The sequence below is a fragment of the Canis aureus genome, chromosome 7 (assembly GCF_053574225.1).
Source record: "Canis aureus isolate CA01 chromosome 7, VMU_Caureus_v.1.0, whole genome shotgun sequence".
NCBI lineage: Eukaryota > Metazoa > Chordata > Mammalia > Carnivora > Canidae > Canis > Canis aureus.
Window position 1 is genome coordinate 22,820,978 of NC_135617.1, and position 20,363 is coordinate 22,841,340.

Consider the following 20,363-nt stretch of genomic DNA (forward strand, 5'->3'; position numbering starts at 1 on the left):
ATCCCTACCAGATATTAAAATATACCATAGAATAGTATACTACTGATACATGAATAGACAGACCAATTGACTAGAATAAAAAGTTCAGGAACATGGAAATTTAGTATACGATAAAGGCAGTATCTCAAATTAGTGGGATGATGATGAATGTTTTAATAAATGGTATTGGGACAACTAACAGCCATTGGTAAAAGACAAAATTAAGCCATTCCTAACAAATACATTAAAACAAAATGAAACAACACAAGCAGTAGAAGAAAACACAGTAGTTTCCTTTATAATCTGGCTATAGGGAAAGACTTATTAATAATTACTCAAAATCTAGATACAATAAAAGAAAATTTGAAAAAGTTTACTACCTAAGAATAAAAAAACACTTGCTTGACATTAGGTGTCACAAGACAAACACAAAAGACAAATGACAGAACAGGAGAAAAATCTGTAACATATATCACAGATAAACAGCAGATATCCCTGACATAAAAACAATGAAGAAAAAATGAAAAAATCCTTTAAAAAAGTAGACAATTACATGAGCAGTCAATTCACCAAAAAAATCTCTAATAACTCCAAACATGATGTTCAACTTCACTCATAATAGATATATTAAAATTACACTGACATACCAATTTTCACCCATCAAACTGGCAGAAATTCAAAAGCTTGACAACATACTCTGTTCATGAAGTTGTGGAGAAAATAACTCATATAAAACTCCTGGGATGTAAAATAATACAACCATTATGAAAGTCAATTTAACAATATATAACAAAACTGCAAACACACTTATCTTTCAATCCAATGATTCCAGTTCTAGAATTTTTACCAAGAAGTTATACTTCTAACAATACGAGATTATTCATTTCCACATTATTTGTAACTGAAAAACCCAAAAGCCCAAACAACAGATTGAATGAATGAACTATAGTACAAACACACAACGAAGTATCATGTAGCAGTAAAAAAAGAATGAAGAGTGTATCTAAGAACTGATACATAATTTTCATATCAATGCAAAAATGCATATACAGTATGCTACCTTTGTCTAAGAAAGAAGAAAAAGTAGGAAATATACAGGAACATGCTTTTTTTGGAAATGCCATAGAAAAGATAATCTAGAAAATCATGAAATTGGTTACTTAGAAAGAGGCGGCGGGAATGGAATAAAAGGGATAGAGGAAGGATTGAGGATACCTGGTATATCTTTTAGGATACTTTTGAAAGCATGTTAGTGTATTCAAAAAATAAAAGTAAATCAACAAAAATGAGGAAAACTATAAAATTAAATGCAAATAGAAATAAGTAATCCAAACTGTATTTTAAATAAATAATATAAGCATATCATGTGAGAAATAGAGAACTAACCAAAATTACTTTTGAATACTGGCTAGTAAATAAAAGAATTGTAAACAAATCTGGATCTCATCTTAGGTTTGTTTTTGTAGTGGTAAAGGTATATGAATTCTTAAAAAAGTTGATGTGCATCAACGAGATAAGCAAATGGGTAAATGTGTTGATGCGGCCACAGCCAGAGTTCTCTCTGCAGAGAACTCTCCAGGGAGACATGCAAATACAGAAGACAGAAAGGCAAATAAAGAACTTTGTGACTTTGGATTGAAATTAGAGTTATCAGTATGAGCTCATGATTTCTTTTTTTTTTTTTTTAAGATTTTTATTTATTTATTCATGAAGGACACAGAGAGAGAGGCAGGGACATAGGCAGAGGGAGAAGCAGGCTCCATCCAGGAAGCCTGATGTGGGACTCATTCCCGGGACTCCAGGATCACGACCTGACCAGAAGACACTCAACCACTGAGCCACCCAGGCGTCCCATGAGCTCCTGATTTCTAATACACAAACACACATGCACAAGTTATACCCACTAAACAGGCCTCAGAACAATGAGCACATTTAACATCTCATCTTGGTTTCTAAACACTATTTCCTAGTAATTGGAACAAAAAGTTCCTTGCAGAAATGCTGATTCCAGGTCTGTGGCAGGAAAAGTTTAAGATCAGCCTTAAACATCTTCTTATGCCAGAAAGTAAAAAATCACTCAAAAAAATGATGGAAGCTAATCAGAAAAATACAAGGCTGGCTTAAAGGGCCTCCCACTGCTCAAATCTGGGACAAGTGGAGCAGGAAAATAAATACAGTAAGAATTATAATTCAATGAATAAAATAGGAATCCACAAGTTTGTACTGATACTAGGTGACAACAATGATGATAGATGATAGGTAGATATATACATACATAAACTTTTCCCATATATCTTGCTTCAATATTAATTTCTTTGCTTACTACTAATAATAAATTTTAGGTCCTTCTATTTCTTCTTTGAAATGTCTGCCCATGTTGTTTCTTTTCATTTTGATTCAAGTTTCAATATCTTTTGTAAGGCTGTAAGGTCTCTCTCTCTTTCATACATATATATATATATATATATATATATATATATATATGATGGCAAAACATTGTATTTATTGCAACTATCTTTCTTAATTTGTCATTTTAATAAACATTTTAGTCTAAAAACTTCTTCTGACACTATATGCATCTTAAGAAAAATACTTATTGTGTTATATTCCTTCCAACAAATTCCTTAACTTTTTCTCACAAAAATAAAATAAAATGTCACCCAAAATCCCTAGAAGGTACCACTAATGCTGAAAAGGAAGAGGAAAGGAAAGAGACAGAAAAGAGAGAGCCAAACTGTGAGGGTTAATGAGAGAGGAGTCATATTCCCTCCTTTGTGCCTTAAACCATTCAATTGAAATTGGGAAGGACATCAGAAGACAAAAACGTGATCTTCTTCCACAGAGAAATTAATTACTTTCTTAGATTTGAAACCTTTCCAATGAAAAATTTCCTGTTGCCCAGAAGCACCTTTCTAATTAATGATCTTTAGTTTCTCAGGTAAGCTCATGCTGCACAAATCCCTTCTCAGCTTATAAGGGAAGAGGCATTTAAGGAGTGAATGGCAAGCTGAAAGAACAGGAAAGTTACACAGAGGAAATGAACTGACAGCTGGACTCCATGCATCCCACTCTTATGCTTGGAGCCGATGAGGGGCTACAACGATCTTTGTCCCCTGGCTCGGTGGAGAGGAGTGTGTGCTGACTCAAAGCTCCTGCATATTCTTGAAAAATCACTGCACAGTTAACTTCTAAATTACTGAAGACAATTGTAGAGATCAATAGAAAACACCAACCTCTAAAGACATTTCCTACAGCATAATTTGAAGAAGTAGAATACATGAAGCAGTGAGCCACAGAAAATCAGGTCTTAGCACTAATTAGAAATTTTTCTAAGCTTTCTCTCTCACAAAAATCAGTTCATCGGATAAAGGACCAATTTGAAACATGGTTGGTTTACAAATTATCATTTAGGCTGAAAAAAATTACAGCCAGATATTTCAACCAACATTCTAAATAAAATTGTGAGACTGATTAATTACTCACTGTTAATAAAATTGTAATGGAAATTGATTATTCACTAGTAGTTAAAAGCTGTTTTCCACATATCAGAATGAAGACAGCCTATGAAGCAGAAAAAATAAAATACCCACTGGAGTATCTCGTTTAATCACAAAGGGGAAAAAGAAGCTTAATACTGTGTCCCCAGCAATATAACTTCTTCCCTTAAACTTTGATTTTGTAACATTTACTTGCAACAACTTAATAAATACTTACCTCATGATTAGCTATTAATCTCATCTAGGAAAGCAATCTTTTTCTTTTATAGCTTGATCCTGCTTAACCTAGAGCCACAGAGATGCCACAAAGCACTATGATGTGTATATCTATGTGTGTGAGTGTGTGAATATGTCTATATGGTTTTTTTTTCCAAGTAAATCTTTTAGATGTCATTTCTCCTCTTTCTACAATAGAAATTCCTGCTTACCTTCTACTTACATCCACCCATCTCATTTGATTTTTCTATGTGTGGTTCAACTGTTTACACTGATGTGTTGTCAGAATTACAGTACCCTAAGAATACACCTGCCAAAAGCTACTCTCTTAAATAAAAATAAGAAAATAAACTTTCCTTGAGCAGATCAATTGGACCATGTTTTCTCCTCAAAGGGATACAATCTTATTGTATAGCCAGCCTGTCATCTTTTTTTAAATGAAAGTCACACCTTCTTTCCTGACTGGTTTGATCAATCATTACCAATAGTTAGTTCTATTATCCTTCTCCCCATGTGCAGATTCAAATGTAGTATAATTTGGATCTACTGCCTTTCATTTCATCCTTTCTATATGCCCAGGTCATATCCTATACATTTCCTTCATATTATCTTAAATATTCCCTTCTCCTATATTTGCAAAGCTTAAATTCAGGTCCATTGTTCGATTGTCCTTTTTTTCTAGTTATGAATTCATTCTATCTTCTTATTCATATGAGACCAATTAGGTACTATCCATGATATATTTTCCTAAATCTTTAAGACTTGGTAAAATGTTTCTGTGATACAAAACAGAGGACAAATGAATAAATAGGAATTGTAAATATATGTTAGGACCAACTAAATAGCAGCAAGAGTACACAATTACATCCTAAACTCATATGAAGATTTTCCTGCTAAACATTATGCAGACCAGAATGTTAACATATGATACTAATATGTCATAATCTATCACATAATTAAATGTTTGCTGTAGAAAAATAAGGAAAATACAGATATGCCTAATGAAAATTTTTTTAAAAATTAAAATCTCCCACAATTCTACTGCCTGAGATAACCATGGTTAACATTGATATATGTCCTACCGGTTTTCCCCACTCCTACATATGTTGTTTTTTCTAACACTGATGGGCCTCATACTATATAGCCTGTTTTGTAATATGATTCCTATGTCAATAAATACACACCTGAAATACCATTCTTCATGGCTTCATTTTATGAATACCCTAATTGGTTATCCAAATCTTAAAAAACTTTTTAAATTCTATATCTAGATCCATTTTTTGTATATAATTTTTACTTACTAATTCCTTTATAGTAGTTAATGCATACTGACCAGGCTCCACTCAAAGCCTACTGTTATATCAAAACGTCAACAAAAATATTTAGCTCTTAGAGGAAACCATGCATCATAATGTAAAATCCAGCAAAATAAATTTTTTATTGAACTACAGGATTTAGTTCCGTGGACTCATCTGCTATCAATTAGGGTGATAAGCAGGCACTCAAAAGCTAGCTTTTCAATTATGTTTTCTACCTTTCAACTGAAATGTTCCTGTCAATGCATATCGTGTAGTAATTCTGAAAAGGCTTCATCTTAGCAACCAAGTGATAACTTTAAAATCAAGAATCTGAACCAATTAATTCCTAACATTAATTACTTCTTTTAAAACAAAAGGCACTTTAAAGTAAGTGACTGCAAATATACTTTTTAATCCCACTAACAGTCCTTATCTCTTTTTCCCCCAGCTCACAATTCTGTTGACAACTCATGCTCAGCCTCAAATCATCATTCAAATCATAATTAAAGCATAATTCTGAGCTCTCTTTGTACATGCTAATTCCACAACCACCAGATGTAAAAGCCACACAGAAATTCCTATAGAGTATTATTAGCTTGCAAGGAGCAGAATTAAGATGCATAAAAGTATCTTCTATAGCAAGTAAATATTTTGGTTTTAATTACATTATTACCTTGTTTTATGCAACTAATTACTATGATTTATTGTATAATTGACTCTCAGAAAAAAATATTACCAGAGCAGTGCTGCAGCCTTAAACTGAAGATAGTATATACTAATGATTTTGCCTATACCTCAGTTCCCTTAAAAATATAATGTAAAATATTTTTTGTAATAGGTTGGAAAAAATCTCTTTTCTATTCTCCCACTAATATGTAAAGTTATTATATGCTACAGCTATTTGCTGATTTATTTCTCTGTAAATCAAGGGCAATTAAAAAAAAAAAAAAAAAGAAAGCATATTTTCAAGCCAGGAACAACATATTAATCTCTTTATTCCCTTGCACCTAGCCCAGAACTTTAAATTTAGCAAGTGCTCAATTAGCTTTATTAAATAAATTAATGAATTAATCATTTAAAGTATTCCTTTAACTTAACGTCATAAAAGCATTATTATTAAATACTAGCTGGTATCTGTTTCAGCTTTACAGATTAAAACCTGCAGCCTTTAGAGCAAAAGACTGAACATTAGAAATAATAACAGTTTGCTGTAGATTGAAAACAAATGAACTCATTCTGAGACTCTACAGTCATTCATAAGCCTCTTGAGCTGCCTGCCCTCTTGCAGTTTATGACCTCAGCCAAGCCTTTCTAGTAAAATAAAGCCTTTTGTTCATTCTGGGGCCATCCATTGTTCTCTCTGTAATTTGTACCAAATTTTAAAGGTTATAAATACTTGCAGTGAAGCATAGTTGCTGAGCTGCATTCATTCACACTTAGGTGCTTTTCTTGTCTTTTTTAACTACAAAACCAGGGACTGGCATTCACTTACTTCATAATAACCTAATCGTATGTAACTTTGAACTCAGGATGTTCTTCAAATGCCATGATTTATTATGTCCTCCTTGGCCACATAATAGTCAACCTTGCCAAATTCAACTAGGCCAACCTTATTCTCCTAGGAGTAGTAGCTAGCAATAAAAAGGGGAGATTTATTTCTCGTATGAAACTATATACACCTGAATTCTTTTCAGAATAAGAAAACCTGGTAAATTATGTTGCAAATGACAATGAGTGAACATAAGCATAGTTAAATACATAATTTTTTCTGCCTACTACTTCTACATCTATTTCCTTCTTGTTGCTACGCTTTTTGTTTAATATTTCTTGGACTAACGTGCCCTCTAATGGTTAAAATAAAAATACAATCAGAACCATAAAAGAAGTGCCAACATATTAAGTCCAAGGAATAATTCTATTTAAAAGACAGTCCTTTGACTCAAACTTATGTCAAGATTAAAATGGATATGCCTTTAATAAGGAACAAGGCGACTCTACATTTTATCTGTTCTGTACAATAGACAATGCAAATGAGGAGTAGCAAACAGACCTTTGTCAAAGAGATTTAAATGTTAGTTTTCCCATAAAAAGGCATCAAGTATTTTGAATAATCTCTATAATTAAGTCTTGTATACACTGAAGTTGAAATATGGATTGGGATTACGCTTCTTCTAATATTATAATTTAAACATTTAATTTAAGAAAGATATTACTCCAAAACAGATTATTTGAGTTCTTCCTTCATTTTTGTTTCTCTAACCTAAAATGAAAGCCTGCCTCAATTTCTAAAAAAAATATAAACATACGTACATAAAAAGAGTTAAGTAGCTGTGCTATTTATTCACAATTTACCCTCTGTATTTGTGCTCTCTTATTTTTGGTTCAGCTATAATGTCAGAGAGTAATGGAGATTCAGTAAATATCCAGTTAATGTGACCAATGGCAATAGTCCCTTGAGCTAAGGCAGGAATTCAGGGAAAAATTATTAGATTTAACTTGGTTTACTAAGTTCAGAAAAGTTATTGTAGTTTTACAACACAACTTATTTCTAAAAAGAATTTGGTCAAGACAGAAAAACATATATACAGAAAAGAATAGAATTGAAATCAAAGGCATAAATAAAGAATAAATAGAAATCAAAGGCATAAATAAAGAATATGAGTAAATACTTTCTGTCTTGCTTAACTATATATTGTTAGTACTTCAAATAATTTGCTTCTTAAAACATGATAGTATGTCCATAATGTGGAATTTCAAACTCCCTTCCTATTGTCGATGCATTAAAAAAAAAAAAAGAACAAGACAGCCTTTTCTCCACCTCAGAAAATAAAGACATTATTTTTCCTATTGTGTATATGGGGTAACTGTCATTGAGGTGAAATGACCTACCAAATACTGCACAAAGACAGTGACAAAAGCAAGATTAGAATTTAGAATTATTTATGCAGTTTGCTGATTTTGTACTGATTTAGTGTGCATCACAGAAATGTGTTATTTTGTTAGAGAATAAAAAATACATTTCCCTGAATTAAATTTCTGCCTTTATCTTTTAGCACTAGTTTTATAGAGTATATTATGTATTCTATTCACATATTAATTTTTTTTATTTTAGGTGGATACAAAATTACTGGAAGGGCTGCAGACCAAGGGATCCTGTTTCTGTTTGTGCTTCCAAGCGAGCTTGAACAAGACCTGAAAAATTCTGATCCTCAGTTGCTCACTCTATGAAGGAGACTGAATTAAATAACCTCTGATCTCTCTTCTAATTTAAAACTAGAGGGTTTTTTTTTTTTAAATAGTGACATGGAAAAAATATACAGGCATTTTATAAATATAATCTAAACTTCAGGATTTTATTTAGTTTAAGATAATTTTTTCATTCATATTTTTATTTTTGTCCTTGACTGTTTTGCAAAAATACTTAATAATATTCAAACAGATTAGGATAGGAGAAAATATCTGGGGAATATCCTTTTAAAGTATAGCCACTGAGAGTTAATATAAGTGATTCTATTATCATCTGCCCTTGTTTATGTGACTTTTGATTACATTGCTTATTGTTTGTTTTGGTTTGCTTTTTGGCTCTTATACTTTGAAGACAGGAATTATTTTCTCCTTGTTGGTATCATTATTCAATAAAAGGATCTTCAATAACATTGACCAATACAATCAAGATTAAGTTTGGCAGTTTAATGAATAAAACAACTGAGACCAGGTAAGTAAATTATCAATAAAAGAGGTGAATGAATGTATTCTCATATTCTTAAAAGGAAACTTAGAAATAATATGTCAAAGGCTTTAAAAGTTTATATAATAAATATGTTTGTACCAAAATAAATATGATGATAAATGATTAGAACCAGAGATTTCTTGGTTGATAAAGATGAAAATAACTGTCTAAGAGATCAACACTACCTGGAGCACCTGTTTGGCTATGGCTCAGTCCATGAAGTGTCCAATTCTTGATTTTGGCTCAGGTCATGATCTTGGGATTGTGGGAATCCAGCCCCACATTGAGCTCCAAGACAGGTTCCACACTCCACAGTCTGCCTCTCCCTCTCCCTCTGCTCCTCCCCATGATCATGCTGTCTCTCTCTCCCTCCCTCCCTCCCTCCCTCTTTTTCTCTAATAAATAAGTAAATAAAACTCTAACAAAAATGTTTTAAAAATTAAAAAAAAAAAGATCAACACAATCCACATTAGAACTGGCAGTATATTGCTCTTAATGCTTGAATCCCATAATGTCCTATTATAAAGAAAGCTAGAAATCAAGGAATGATGGATCCAGTGGTTTCTCTGTGATTTCTCACACAGACTCAGCATTGTGGAACCTCTGTGTGGTCTCTAGCAGTTTAATGGTAGCCAGGATTGGAGGCTGTGCCAATGAGCCCCAGTGCATTAACTGAAAACACCTCCCTTTGTCCCTGTTTCCATGAGCTTTCTCTCATTCTTTTATTCCCTAGAAACAAGAGCAAGTCATTCCCTTCTATAAATAAAAACTGAAGCCAAGGTTGTGTATATAGCTCATGTGTAGACCAAAGAATAGTCATCAGTCTCCATTTCCTACCTTCATTCCTCATCTAAGTCAGATATTCCTTTTGCCTCTGCTTGCCCTGAACCCACCATGTGGTTATCATTTCTGCTTCCTTGAAGCATGTGTAAGATCCACACGTTAGGAAGCACACCAAGGGTCATCCATAACTGCAGTTTCATTCTATAATTTCTGATTTTTAATACCAGGTATTTTTACTGGTCTCGAAGCATCTACTTCACAACCTGCTACCCTGGATTTCCAAAGTTTTATGGCCCCTAGGATTGCAAACCTTTGAGATCTGTTTAGTCCTTCAAATACTACTGCTATTCAAGACCTTCCTCCACAACCATCAGTCCTGGATATATGAGAGGCAAAATAAGGTGATGGTTAAGACATAAACTCTGGAGCCAAAATATTTGGCTATGCATCCATCCCACCTCTTTTACTACTAGCTTTGCAGCTTTGGACAAGGAATTTAATCTCTCTAGACCTCAGTTTCCTCATCTATGAAATAGGGAAAAGAATAGCAACCTCAGAGTTATGATGAGGCTTAATCATGGTTTTGGAAATAAAATACTCATAATATTGCTTGGTACATAATAAGTGATCAAAAATGTTAGCTATAATTAGAATAGCCAATTTAACTTTTCCTTGGTCATAATGGCAGAACAATAAAAAACAGAGTTAAATTAATGTTAATGATTCAACCATTTGGCAATCTTAGCTCCTATTTTTTATAATAAAGGTGGTCATAAATCTTAAGTCCCCAGTTTATACCTGGTGTCCTGGGATAATTATTAATAGCAACTTCTTTTATTTTCAGTGTCCAGATTTGGACAATAAAGTATGTAATCACCCTAATTATAATACAGAATATTCAGTGGTTCTCCTGTACAATTAGGAGAATGATTTAGATGGCCTCTGAAGTTAAGTAAAATATGAGGGTTTTCATTAAAATATATAGGTTATAAATGAAAAGAAATACATGAATGTTTTATAAATAAAGTCTAAAATATTACAAAGTACTATCAGCTTTGGTTAAGATGACACACTTTGATGGCTTTTTTCTTTTTTAATAGAAAGAGTTTGAACTTACAAGTGGAGAGCTACTTTCATTTCACTTGTTCAAAATGCATGAGAACCCCCTTAGAACTATGCCCTCACTTCTCTTTAATTTTTCTTCTCCTCTTCCCTATTTAGTTTCACTCCAACTTCTCTCACTAGACATGAGGTGGAATGAGAAGTGGGCAAAAAGAAAGAGAGCTTTACCTCTCTCCTTAAACCCAACTGTTAAATTATGGTTTTCAGAGAAGCTGACCAGCTCCGATCTAAGCCTGGTGAGCTATCATTCCTAAACAAATATTAACTGAACTTCCTTAAATATAGGGAAGAAAAAATAGATTTCTAAGTATCGTCTGTCACTGCACGATATCTACAGTATGACAGTATCGAACCCAGGAAGTAATAACATCTTCATCTAGTTCATTACTAGCATTTTAAAGTCCTTCTGGAGGATGACAGGACTTTTTAAAGATTAGATTAAATACAACATATAAGAATTGCTTTTATTTCTTATCTTGTTTTCATCAGAGTAGTTTTTCCCATTTGAATATTATACTATTTATGTCCATCTTTAATGACATTGTTATAAGCCATTGATTGATAAAAAAATTAGGCCAAATAGATATTACTTATAAAGGATATATTGCAATCAATACTACTTACTTAAAAAGTTGATTGATTATATAAAGATAGCTCACAATTATGAAAAATAGAGATTTTTATATATCTCAGTAGACATGCAAAATTTAATCTTAAATATGAATCACACTATAATTGCTTGATTGTTGCAATGAGCTGAAAGAAAAAAAAAAACACAAGGATCCTGCAGAGAACAAGAAATTGTGAAAGCAATCATAGAGGGAAATAATTGTTACATTTATGATTCTTTCAATTATGGATTATGGAGACGACTGCATGGCAACCTCTTCAGTTTCAAGACAGCATGGAGTTTTATATAATAAGGCTCTGAATAAAGCAACTATTATCAATAGTGTTTGCAATTTAATTGGCTACCTTTGAAGCTAAAGAGGTCTTTTTGCTTTCTAACTTTGATTCCCAGCTATATTTTAAAACATTGGCATTCTGTCCAGCTGTTTAACTTCCATTTATGTTCTTAGATTCTCTAGAGGATAGTGCATATGCATTTTACTAGAGCTGAGAAACATTTTTCACTAGGGAAGAATAAGCACAGAATCTGTTAAGCATCCATAAATGTATGTGTTTATCCAACAACATGCCTACACTGCCTACACTGTACCTCTACCCTATTATAATTACATTTAATGTTAAAAGGAATATCACCTTAAACCACAAGTAGAATTTATTAAGTTCTCAAATAAAGCCAGCCTCTAATGCAAGGGTATTACCAGAACAGTATTAAGAAGGATGCGTTCCCTGTTTGTGTAGAAGAGGCCTCATGTTAAATAGGCTCTGGTCTGATAAAAGCTGATGTTCTCAAAAGTATCTGCACCAAGAGAAATGCCAGTTAGTGAGGATGGCAGTTTGAGAAATGACAGTTTCACTGCCCTGGTTTAACCAACCAAAAAAAAAAAAAAAAGAGAGAGAGAGAGAGAGAGTCTTGGTGTAGCCAAAAAAGGGAAGGCTTATTAATGTAATACTGTAAATCAGGAAGAAAAGAGGGTAAAAATATACATCTCACTACTGTAAGTAGAGATCAAGAAATATATGACCTAAAAACCTTGGAAGGTTAAATCTGAGAGTGAGAAACATTCATCTCAGGCTAATTTCAATGATCCGTCCCATTTGATTTTCCTATAGTAAAGTCTCAGCTCTCATATGACAACATCCTCTTTAATTTACACCTTAGAAAATAATTGTTTATTTGATGTCTTTTAAGTGTCATTTGGTCAGTAATTCCAGTGCAGAAAGTGTATGAGAGCATATTATTAAAGATAACAATATTTAAAGAGCAATATACTGATTCACAAAGTGAGCTTTCTACATCATGGTATTACCTCAAATAACTCAGTATTTTGATTGAGTTTCTCTAAGACTCTCTTCTGTTTTTCCTGGATGATCTGTGCTGATACAAAACCATTTGGAAAGAAGTAAATGCAGTGCTAGGCAGTAAGGTCCCGGTCCTGGTTCCCACTCCATCAGTCCCTGCAGGAAAGGAGTCCTTTACTCCTGGTGTTGGCCATATCCCCCTCTGGCCCTGAACTAGTATTTGTTATAATTTCAGACATTGAAAGGCTCCCAAAATATCTCTCCATGAAATCCAATACTGATAAATTCCCACTTTTATAGCTTTTCCTGTACCTCAAAGGATTGATTCCAGAAAGCCCTTATTAAAATACAAATATGTAATCAGAAGACCTAACATTTTATCATCCACTATGATAGCAACCCAACTTTGTAATTTCATAGGCTCTTTATTAGAAAAGGCATTGAAAAAAAGGTTAGTATCCATTCATTCAAACGTATATTGTCAATCTACTACAGCTAAACTAACTGTTGGGATTTCAAGATAATAAAATAAAAACACTAATAAAACAGTGTCCCTGGGCAGCCTGGGTGGCTCTGCGGTTTAGCGCCGCCTTCAGCCCAGGATGTGATCCTGGAGACCGGGGATCGAGACCCATGTCAAGCTCCCTGAATGGAGCCTGCTTCTCCCTCTGCTTGTGTCTCTGCCTCTCTCTCTCTCTTTCTCAAGAATAATAAATAAAATATTTTAAAAAATAAAAAATAAAAATAAAACTGTGCCCCTACCATCAGGGAGTTTACTGTCTGATGGAAAAGATGGATATATATACAATCATTTTATCGCATATATTAGATGAGTCTTTTTTTTTTTTAAGATTTTATTTATTTGAGAGCAAGAGTGAGAGAGAGAGAGCCAGCATGGAGGGAGAGCGAGAAGCAGACTCCTTGAGCAGGGAGCCTGATGCAGGGCTTAATTCCAAGACCCTGAGATCATGACCTGAGCCAAAGAGAGATACTTAACCAACTGAGCCACCCAGGTACCCCTTGATAAGTCTTAATAAAAAATCATTTTACAACAAAAAACATAAACTCAACTAGACAAGTTAAATAAAGAACATATTAACATAGGGGCCTATGTCTCTGCCTCTCTCTCTCTCTCTGTATGTGTGTGTGTATGTGTGTGTCTCTTATGAGTAATAAATAAAATATTTTTTTTAAAAAAGAACATATTAGCATAAATAGCAAAGAGTTTCTGAAAGGCAACTGCAGTCTCAAGAGGGACTCCAATAAGAATTGATAAACCAATGAGAACCAATTCTTATTAGCAACTCTTTCATATACACTTTTTCCTGCAATTGCTCCATTTTCAACTTTCTTGGCTTGCACATATGACCACATCAACTCTTGAAACCTTAAGACCTTACTCATCCAACATCCATAGCCAACTAAGTCACTCCCCATATCAATTCCTAAAAAGAGAATCTGACTTACTCCTAACCCAGTCCAAGGACAGATTCCCCTAAAAAGTAGTGTGGAAATGAGGAGGAAATAATTGCCACTTTCAATTCAATAAGGTAATTTCAAGGTGAGCCTTGAAGGAAAGGCAGGCATCTTTCAGAGAAACAAAGGGAAAAATGCAATCCAAGGAGACAGACTGTCACGTTCAAAGGTATGGATGGAGCAAAGCAGCCCTTTTAAAGACACATGTACGAAGATCCATGGTCAGGTAGCAATTGATGGTGCTGGGAAGATAGCCAGGGACCAGATGACAAAGTACTTTTTATGCTCTGCTAAGGAGTATGATCTTTATCTGAAGGCTGATGGAAGTGGGGTGTCAAAATTTTTAACCAGAGGAGAGACAAAATCAGACCTGTGTTTTAAGAAATAAATAAAACAAAACAAAAACTCTAACATCAGGTAAAGGATGGACTACAAGAAGACCATACTGAATGTACCAGTCAAGAAGCTATTGTAGTAATTCAGACAAGAGATGGTGCAGTCTCAAAATAAGACTGTGGCAAAGAGGATATAGAGGAGAGGAAAGATTCAAAAACATTATGAAAGCAGAATCTAAAATGAAACAGAGTCAGTTCAGAAAAGCAAAGAATAACAAGCCTTGACCCAGAGAAGAGAATGAAAGTCTAAACTAAACCCAAGGTGCTAGAGGGATCCCTGGGTGGCTTAATGGTTTAGCGCCTGCCTTTGGCCCAGGGTGTGATCCTGGAGTCCCAGGATCAAGTCCCACGTCAGGCTCCCTGCATGGAGCCTGCTTCAACCTCTGCCTGTGTTTCTGCCTTCTCTCTCTCTCTCTGTGTCTCTCATGAATAAATAAATAAATAAATCAAATATAGAAAAAAAAAAAAAAAGATTCTCTCTTAAAAAAAAAAAAAACAAGAACATTTAAAAATAAATAAATAAATAAACCCAAGGTGCTAAAGGGTATAACCGACATTAAAAAAAAAAAAAAAAAAAAAAAAAGAACATACTGGAAGAAGGGATGGGCATAGAAGACACACATTGCATTCCTTTCAATCTTCCTTTGGGGGCAGCCTTTCCCATGATCTCTGAATATTCTAACCTAAATAAATAAGTGCAGACTCCAAATCTTCAGGATGTAAGCATAAGGAGCAGCAAAAAAAAAATTGGTAATCAAACCTTAATCGAAAGCATAGTCTAGTTATCCTATCATTTTATTACAATGTCTGTCATTTCTTTCTATCACATAAAAGGACAAGAATTCATTCCTGGTGAAGCCTTAACTCACCGGTGCTGGGCCTTGTTTCATTATGTATTTAATTAGAAGTTTTCACGGTGTTGTTTTCCTTTCAATTCCAAGAATAAAAAGTAAAAAATGAGAAATGCAAACTTCTCAGATGATCCTATGACTTTGAAGCCACATATCTGAATATATGATCTCTTGCTTTTGCATTTAGAAGCCCTGGGGAGCAACATTATCAGACTGATTATGAATGCGTATATTTTCATAAGAATATGCAATCTTAGCCAGCTCAGCACAGGACACTGAAGTGACTAAGTATCAAATTAAAGATTATTCTTTTTTGTGTGGAATTCACTCCAGCAAGAAATTGAACAAGGGGATTTAAAATCCAAAAACAGTAGGACCACCTCCTGAGACATTATTAATTATTAGTAGGCCCCAGTCTTCCAGTTTCTTATCTCCCTATACACCCAATGCTCCCATTGCTTTAAATTATTATCATTATTTGTTAAATGCCTTCAATGTGGTTGGTACCCTGGCAGGCACAGAAAAAAGGTACCATATCTACCCAGGGGCTTTCTACCTAAATTGCACAGATATAATTTAAGTTTGAAAATGGGTTGTGGTTGTCAGTTACAGTCTTTTCCAAAAGCTTAGAAGCAATAGAACAAAACTAAAAGTATGTAAGTTCCTACCCATCCCTTTCCCCCCTTGGGTGTTCTTTATATTCCACAGCCTGGTCTACTAACCCAGAAAACAATATCGTGGAAATGTGCCACAGGTCAGCAATGAGAGGACATCAAAAGCGCAGAGAAAATTATCAACACTTAGAAACAATCTTGCGTTTCTGACTTCTCACCTGCTCCCTGCTGTCCTGGACTGAGGCTGGGGGGTGGGGTGAGGGAACCCACTAGGAAGCCTGTATTCAGAAGCAGAGGCAAGTGAGGAGAGTGGAGAATAAAGGCCCAGAACTGACTTTTTCTTCCCTGTCCTTGTCTTACCCCACCCAGTCCAAGCTGCTACATTGCCAGCAGTGCCCATGCCTGCTCCAAATCTTCACCATCCTCTCAGAAGCCTTGCCCTTCCCTGACATCTACTCCAACTTCTGTGACAAATAATTAAACTGAAGTCTGAAACTTGGCCTCTGATTTAGGTCCTTCTATATATATTTTTGATTCCATAAAAATCTACCTGTGTAAAAGAAGGGAAAAGTGGGATACCCTTACACTTCTATCTGTCCCCTCCTTTTGCATCATTACTAATAAAAACAATCCCTTTTTTAAAAAATGCTGTATTTGCTTCAAGGTCAGATGAGTGATAGGGCAAAAGCAGTGAATCTCTATTCCACCATAGGATGAAGAAAAACCCACATGAAAACCATAGGAAACAGTTGTAGAAAAAGGAAAACAGGCAGACCAACCCTTGGGCCAGTAAAGAAAATAATAGTAGGAGGATTAGTGGATGGGAGGGGTATTAGGAAATGGTCTTGAGGTTCTGGAGAGTGACTGGAGGTTTACTCTACTAAAAAGTTTCCCACCCTAAAACCCCACTGCCACTACAGCCACCACCAAAGTGATAAGATTCCCCCAAGCCCCATCCCAGCTTCCACTAGTGGCCTTGAGATCTACCACCAATAGGTTGACATTAGGGAATTCCCTGCTTCCACCATCCAACAGAGAAGAGAGGAGCTTTTCCTAATTGCACAGAACCATGAGGTACACACTGAAGTTCAATCACTGAACGTTATTTCCTAATACATCATTATACACAGTGGATTATTTAAATTTGAAAACATATGCTATTCCTTTAAAATACATATTCTTTGAAGGCAAAGCTCTTATCTGAGCATGAATAAAGTGATCAGTCCATATGTATACATTTCCAAAGGTTAAGTACTCATATATCCTCTGCATTATTGCCTACTGGCTTTACCCTCTGCTTTAATTCCTAGAGCAAGTTCCTTAGTCATTGTAACCCAGAAAAGTACCACCAATTACGCCCACTTCTACAACTAACAATGTCCAACTCTACCACCCCACTGGCCTTCTCTTTTCTGTTTCCTATCTGTATTCAAATCTGTCCTACATTACCTCCTGCACACATGTGTTACACAAACACCCATTATTGATGTAAAAATTATTCATCGAATGCCTACTACGTACAAGACATTGTGCTGAGTACAAAGCATTGGAGTATCTGGAGTTTAAGCATTCTATTCATGTCTGCTGTAGCCCACCAATTTCTAAAATGTCAACTAGGTCTTAGTCCACTGGTGCAATATGAACCTAAGTTTTTATTCCTCATGCTCCTGGCATTTGTCTAGAGATTGTTGAATGCATGCATAGTTCTTTTATTACTGATCCTTGGTAGTCTTATTACGTAGACCACAAAAACCCTACCCCGTTTTTGTGAGAATGAACCTCAGTTGTTCAATCACTCAAATATATGAAATTGCCTTTGATAGGTAGTTCTGTGTTTTACAGATATTATGTAAGAGTAACTTTTTAAATGGTTATGTTCAGAGGTGATTCTGAGGAGACAGAGGGAGCAAAAGGAGATGAAAACCATAATAAAAGTAAAATAAAATAAAAATAACTGAAATCGTGAAAGTAAGAGGTATAAGTGTGCCATGTTTACTTGAAAATACAGATCTTGGGGATCCCTGGGTGGCGCAGCGGTTTGGCGCCTGCCTTTGGCCCAGGGCGCGATCCTGGAGACCCAGGATCGAATCCCACGTCGGGCTCCCGGTGCATGGAGCTTGCTTCTCCCTCTGCCTATGTCTCTGCCTCTCTCTGTGTGTGTGACTATCATAAATATATAAAAATTTAAAAAAAAATACAGATCTTAAGGGGAAAAAACTGAAGCAGAGGTGAGTTTTCACTTGACAAAAGATTTACAGTATCACTTTCCAATATGAATAAAGTATGATTCAGTTAGTAAAAATAAAATATATATATGCTTTTTTTTTGGTATGTGGATATAGCAAATGTGCAGTATTTACTCAATATAAGTTTGTTAAATAATGGATGCCCATCTTCTTAATTTTTAGCTCCCACTCCATCTTCAAAACTTTGCCATCTGGGAAAAGAACAAAGGGTTGCAGAAGGGGAGGTGGGCGGGGGATTGGGATAACTGGGTGATGGGCACTGAAGAGGGCACTTGATGGGATGAGCACTGGGTGTTATACTGTATGTTGGCAAATCAAACGTCAATAAAAACAAAACAAAAAAATTTTGCCAAATAGCTGAGGCGTATGAGGTGTTATCAGATGCAAAAAAAACGGGACATCTATGACAGATACGGCAAAGAAGGACTAAATGGTGGAGGTGGAGGTGGACTTCATTTTGACACTCCATTTGAGTTTGGCTTCACATTCCGTAACCCAGATGATGTCTTCAGGGAATTTTTTGGTGGAAGGGACCCGTTTTCCTTTGACTTCTTTGAAGACCCATTTGAGGACTTCTTTGGGAGCCGAAGAGGCCCCCGTGGGGGCAGGAACCGAGGCACGGGGTCGTTCTTCTCCGCCTTCGGTGGATTTCCGTCTTTTGGAGGAGGGTTTTCTTCTTTTGATACAGGATTTACTTCCTTCGCATCGCCAGGTCACGGGGGCCTCACTTCGTTCTCTTCCACGACATTTGGTGGTAGTGGGATGGGCAAGTTCAAATCTATATCCACTTCTACTAAAATGGTTAATGGCAGAAAAATCACTACAAAGAGAATTGTAGAGAATGATGAAGAAAGAGTAGAAGTTGAAGAGAACGGCCAGTTAAAGTCCTTAACGATAAATGGTAAGGAGCAGCTGCTACGCTTGGATAACAAGTAACAACGCACGCGTGTAGCAGAAATGTTAGCTGTAACGGGCACCATTGAGGACTGACAGGAACGCTTTTTTTTGAAGATTTCAAACGAACTCAACTTTCAGTATAACTGTACCTAATCTAAAGTATTTATACACAGCTCATCGGAGCCCTATTTGTCATAGACTTTTGAGTTTATTGTTGGGACCACATAATAGGACCATTGTTTGGGGGTTTTTTTGTTTTGTTTTGTTTTTGTTTTTGTTTTTGTTTTTTTTGTCTTTAAAAATTGTTGTAAATCTCTGTATGCACTTTGCTTTTTTATTAAACATAATCCAAGGTGGCCGTGACTCTTTCGTACACTAACACCAGCACGGACCTGCTTTTCCATTGTGTTTGAAATGTGAGCCAAGTAGAGTCAGCCTGCTGTGAAATTAACATTGCCAGGATGAATCTTCCACAAAAATAATTTCAAATTTTTTCAGTATTTAGTAGTGAGAGATATTAATGCATTAATGGTAATACATTTCTCGTTTAATATAAATTGAGGATGTTTTTCTAGTTGTGCATGAACGCTGGCAACTTAGTAAGATTTGACAATTGTTTAAATATGTAATGTTAAGCTTAGGTTTAAAAAAAGTAAAGCTGGTAAACTGGGTCTTTGTCATTTGCTTAAAAAAAAAATAAATGCGAATGTGTTTGGTGCATTCTTTTCTGAGTGGGGCCTGTAAAAAAAAAATTTGCCAAATATCTACAATAATAATGTGTTACACAAACATTCATTATTGATGTAAAATTATTCATTGAATGCCTACTATGTACAAAACATTGTGCTGAGTACAAAGCATTGGTGTATCTGGAGTTTTAGCATTCAATAATAATAACCAGGTGAGAGGCATATTTTAAGAACAGGTTAAATGATTTAAGATTGGATTAGTCCTCTGCTTCTTCTTAGCTACCCAGACAAAGACTAATATATGATTGTCAGATCTGGAATCCATAAATGTCATAAGCACAAAGCTGGATAATCCATATCAGTATGCAGGGGTTGGGGGAAGGTGTGGAAAACAGGAGAGAGAGGGAGACATTACATTTGAAGAAAACATTCCATAACCATAATTTCTAAAGATTGGTTAAAGGAACATTTTATCATATTATAATGTATTTTTCCTACTTTCTACACTGCCCAAATTCTATCTAAATTACTGATTAAATCTTATTTTTCCTTGCTAGTAAATTCCCCCCTTTTTCCATTTTTTCTATAGATCTTTTATGTTTGTCCAGATTTTCTCATCCTTGCTTCTTTCCCCCTTTTCA

General features: G+C 35.0%; 1 long non-coding RNA gene and 1 pseudogene across 4 annotated transcripts in view; one reads left to right on the top strand and one right to left on the bottom strand.

Moving 5' to 3' along the window:
- Positions 1 to 20,363, bottom strand: part of LOC144317119 (uncharacterized) — a 119,435-nt gene that overhangs the window by 97,582 nt on the left and 1,490 nt on the right. The window lies entirely within an intron of this gene.
- On the top strand, positions 14,206 to 19,764 carry LOC144317868 (dnaJ homolog subfamily B member 6 pseudogene; annotated as a pseudogene).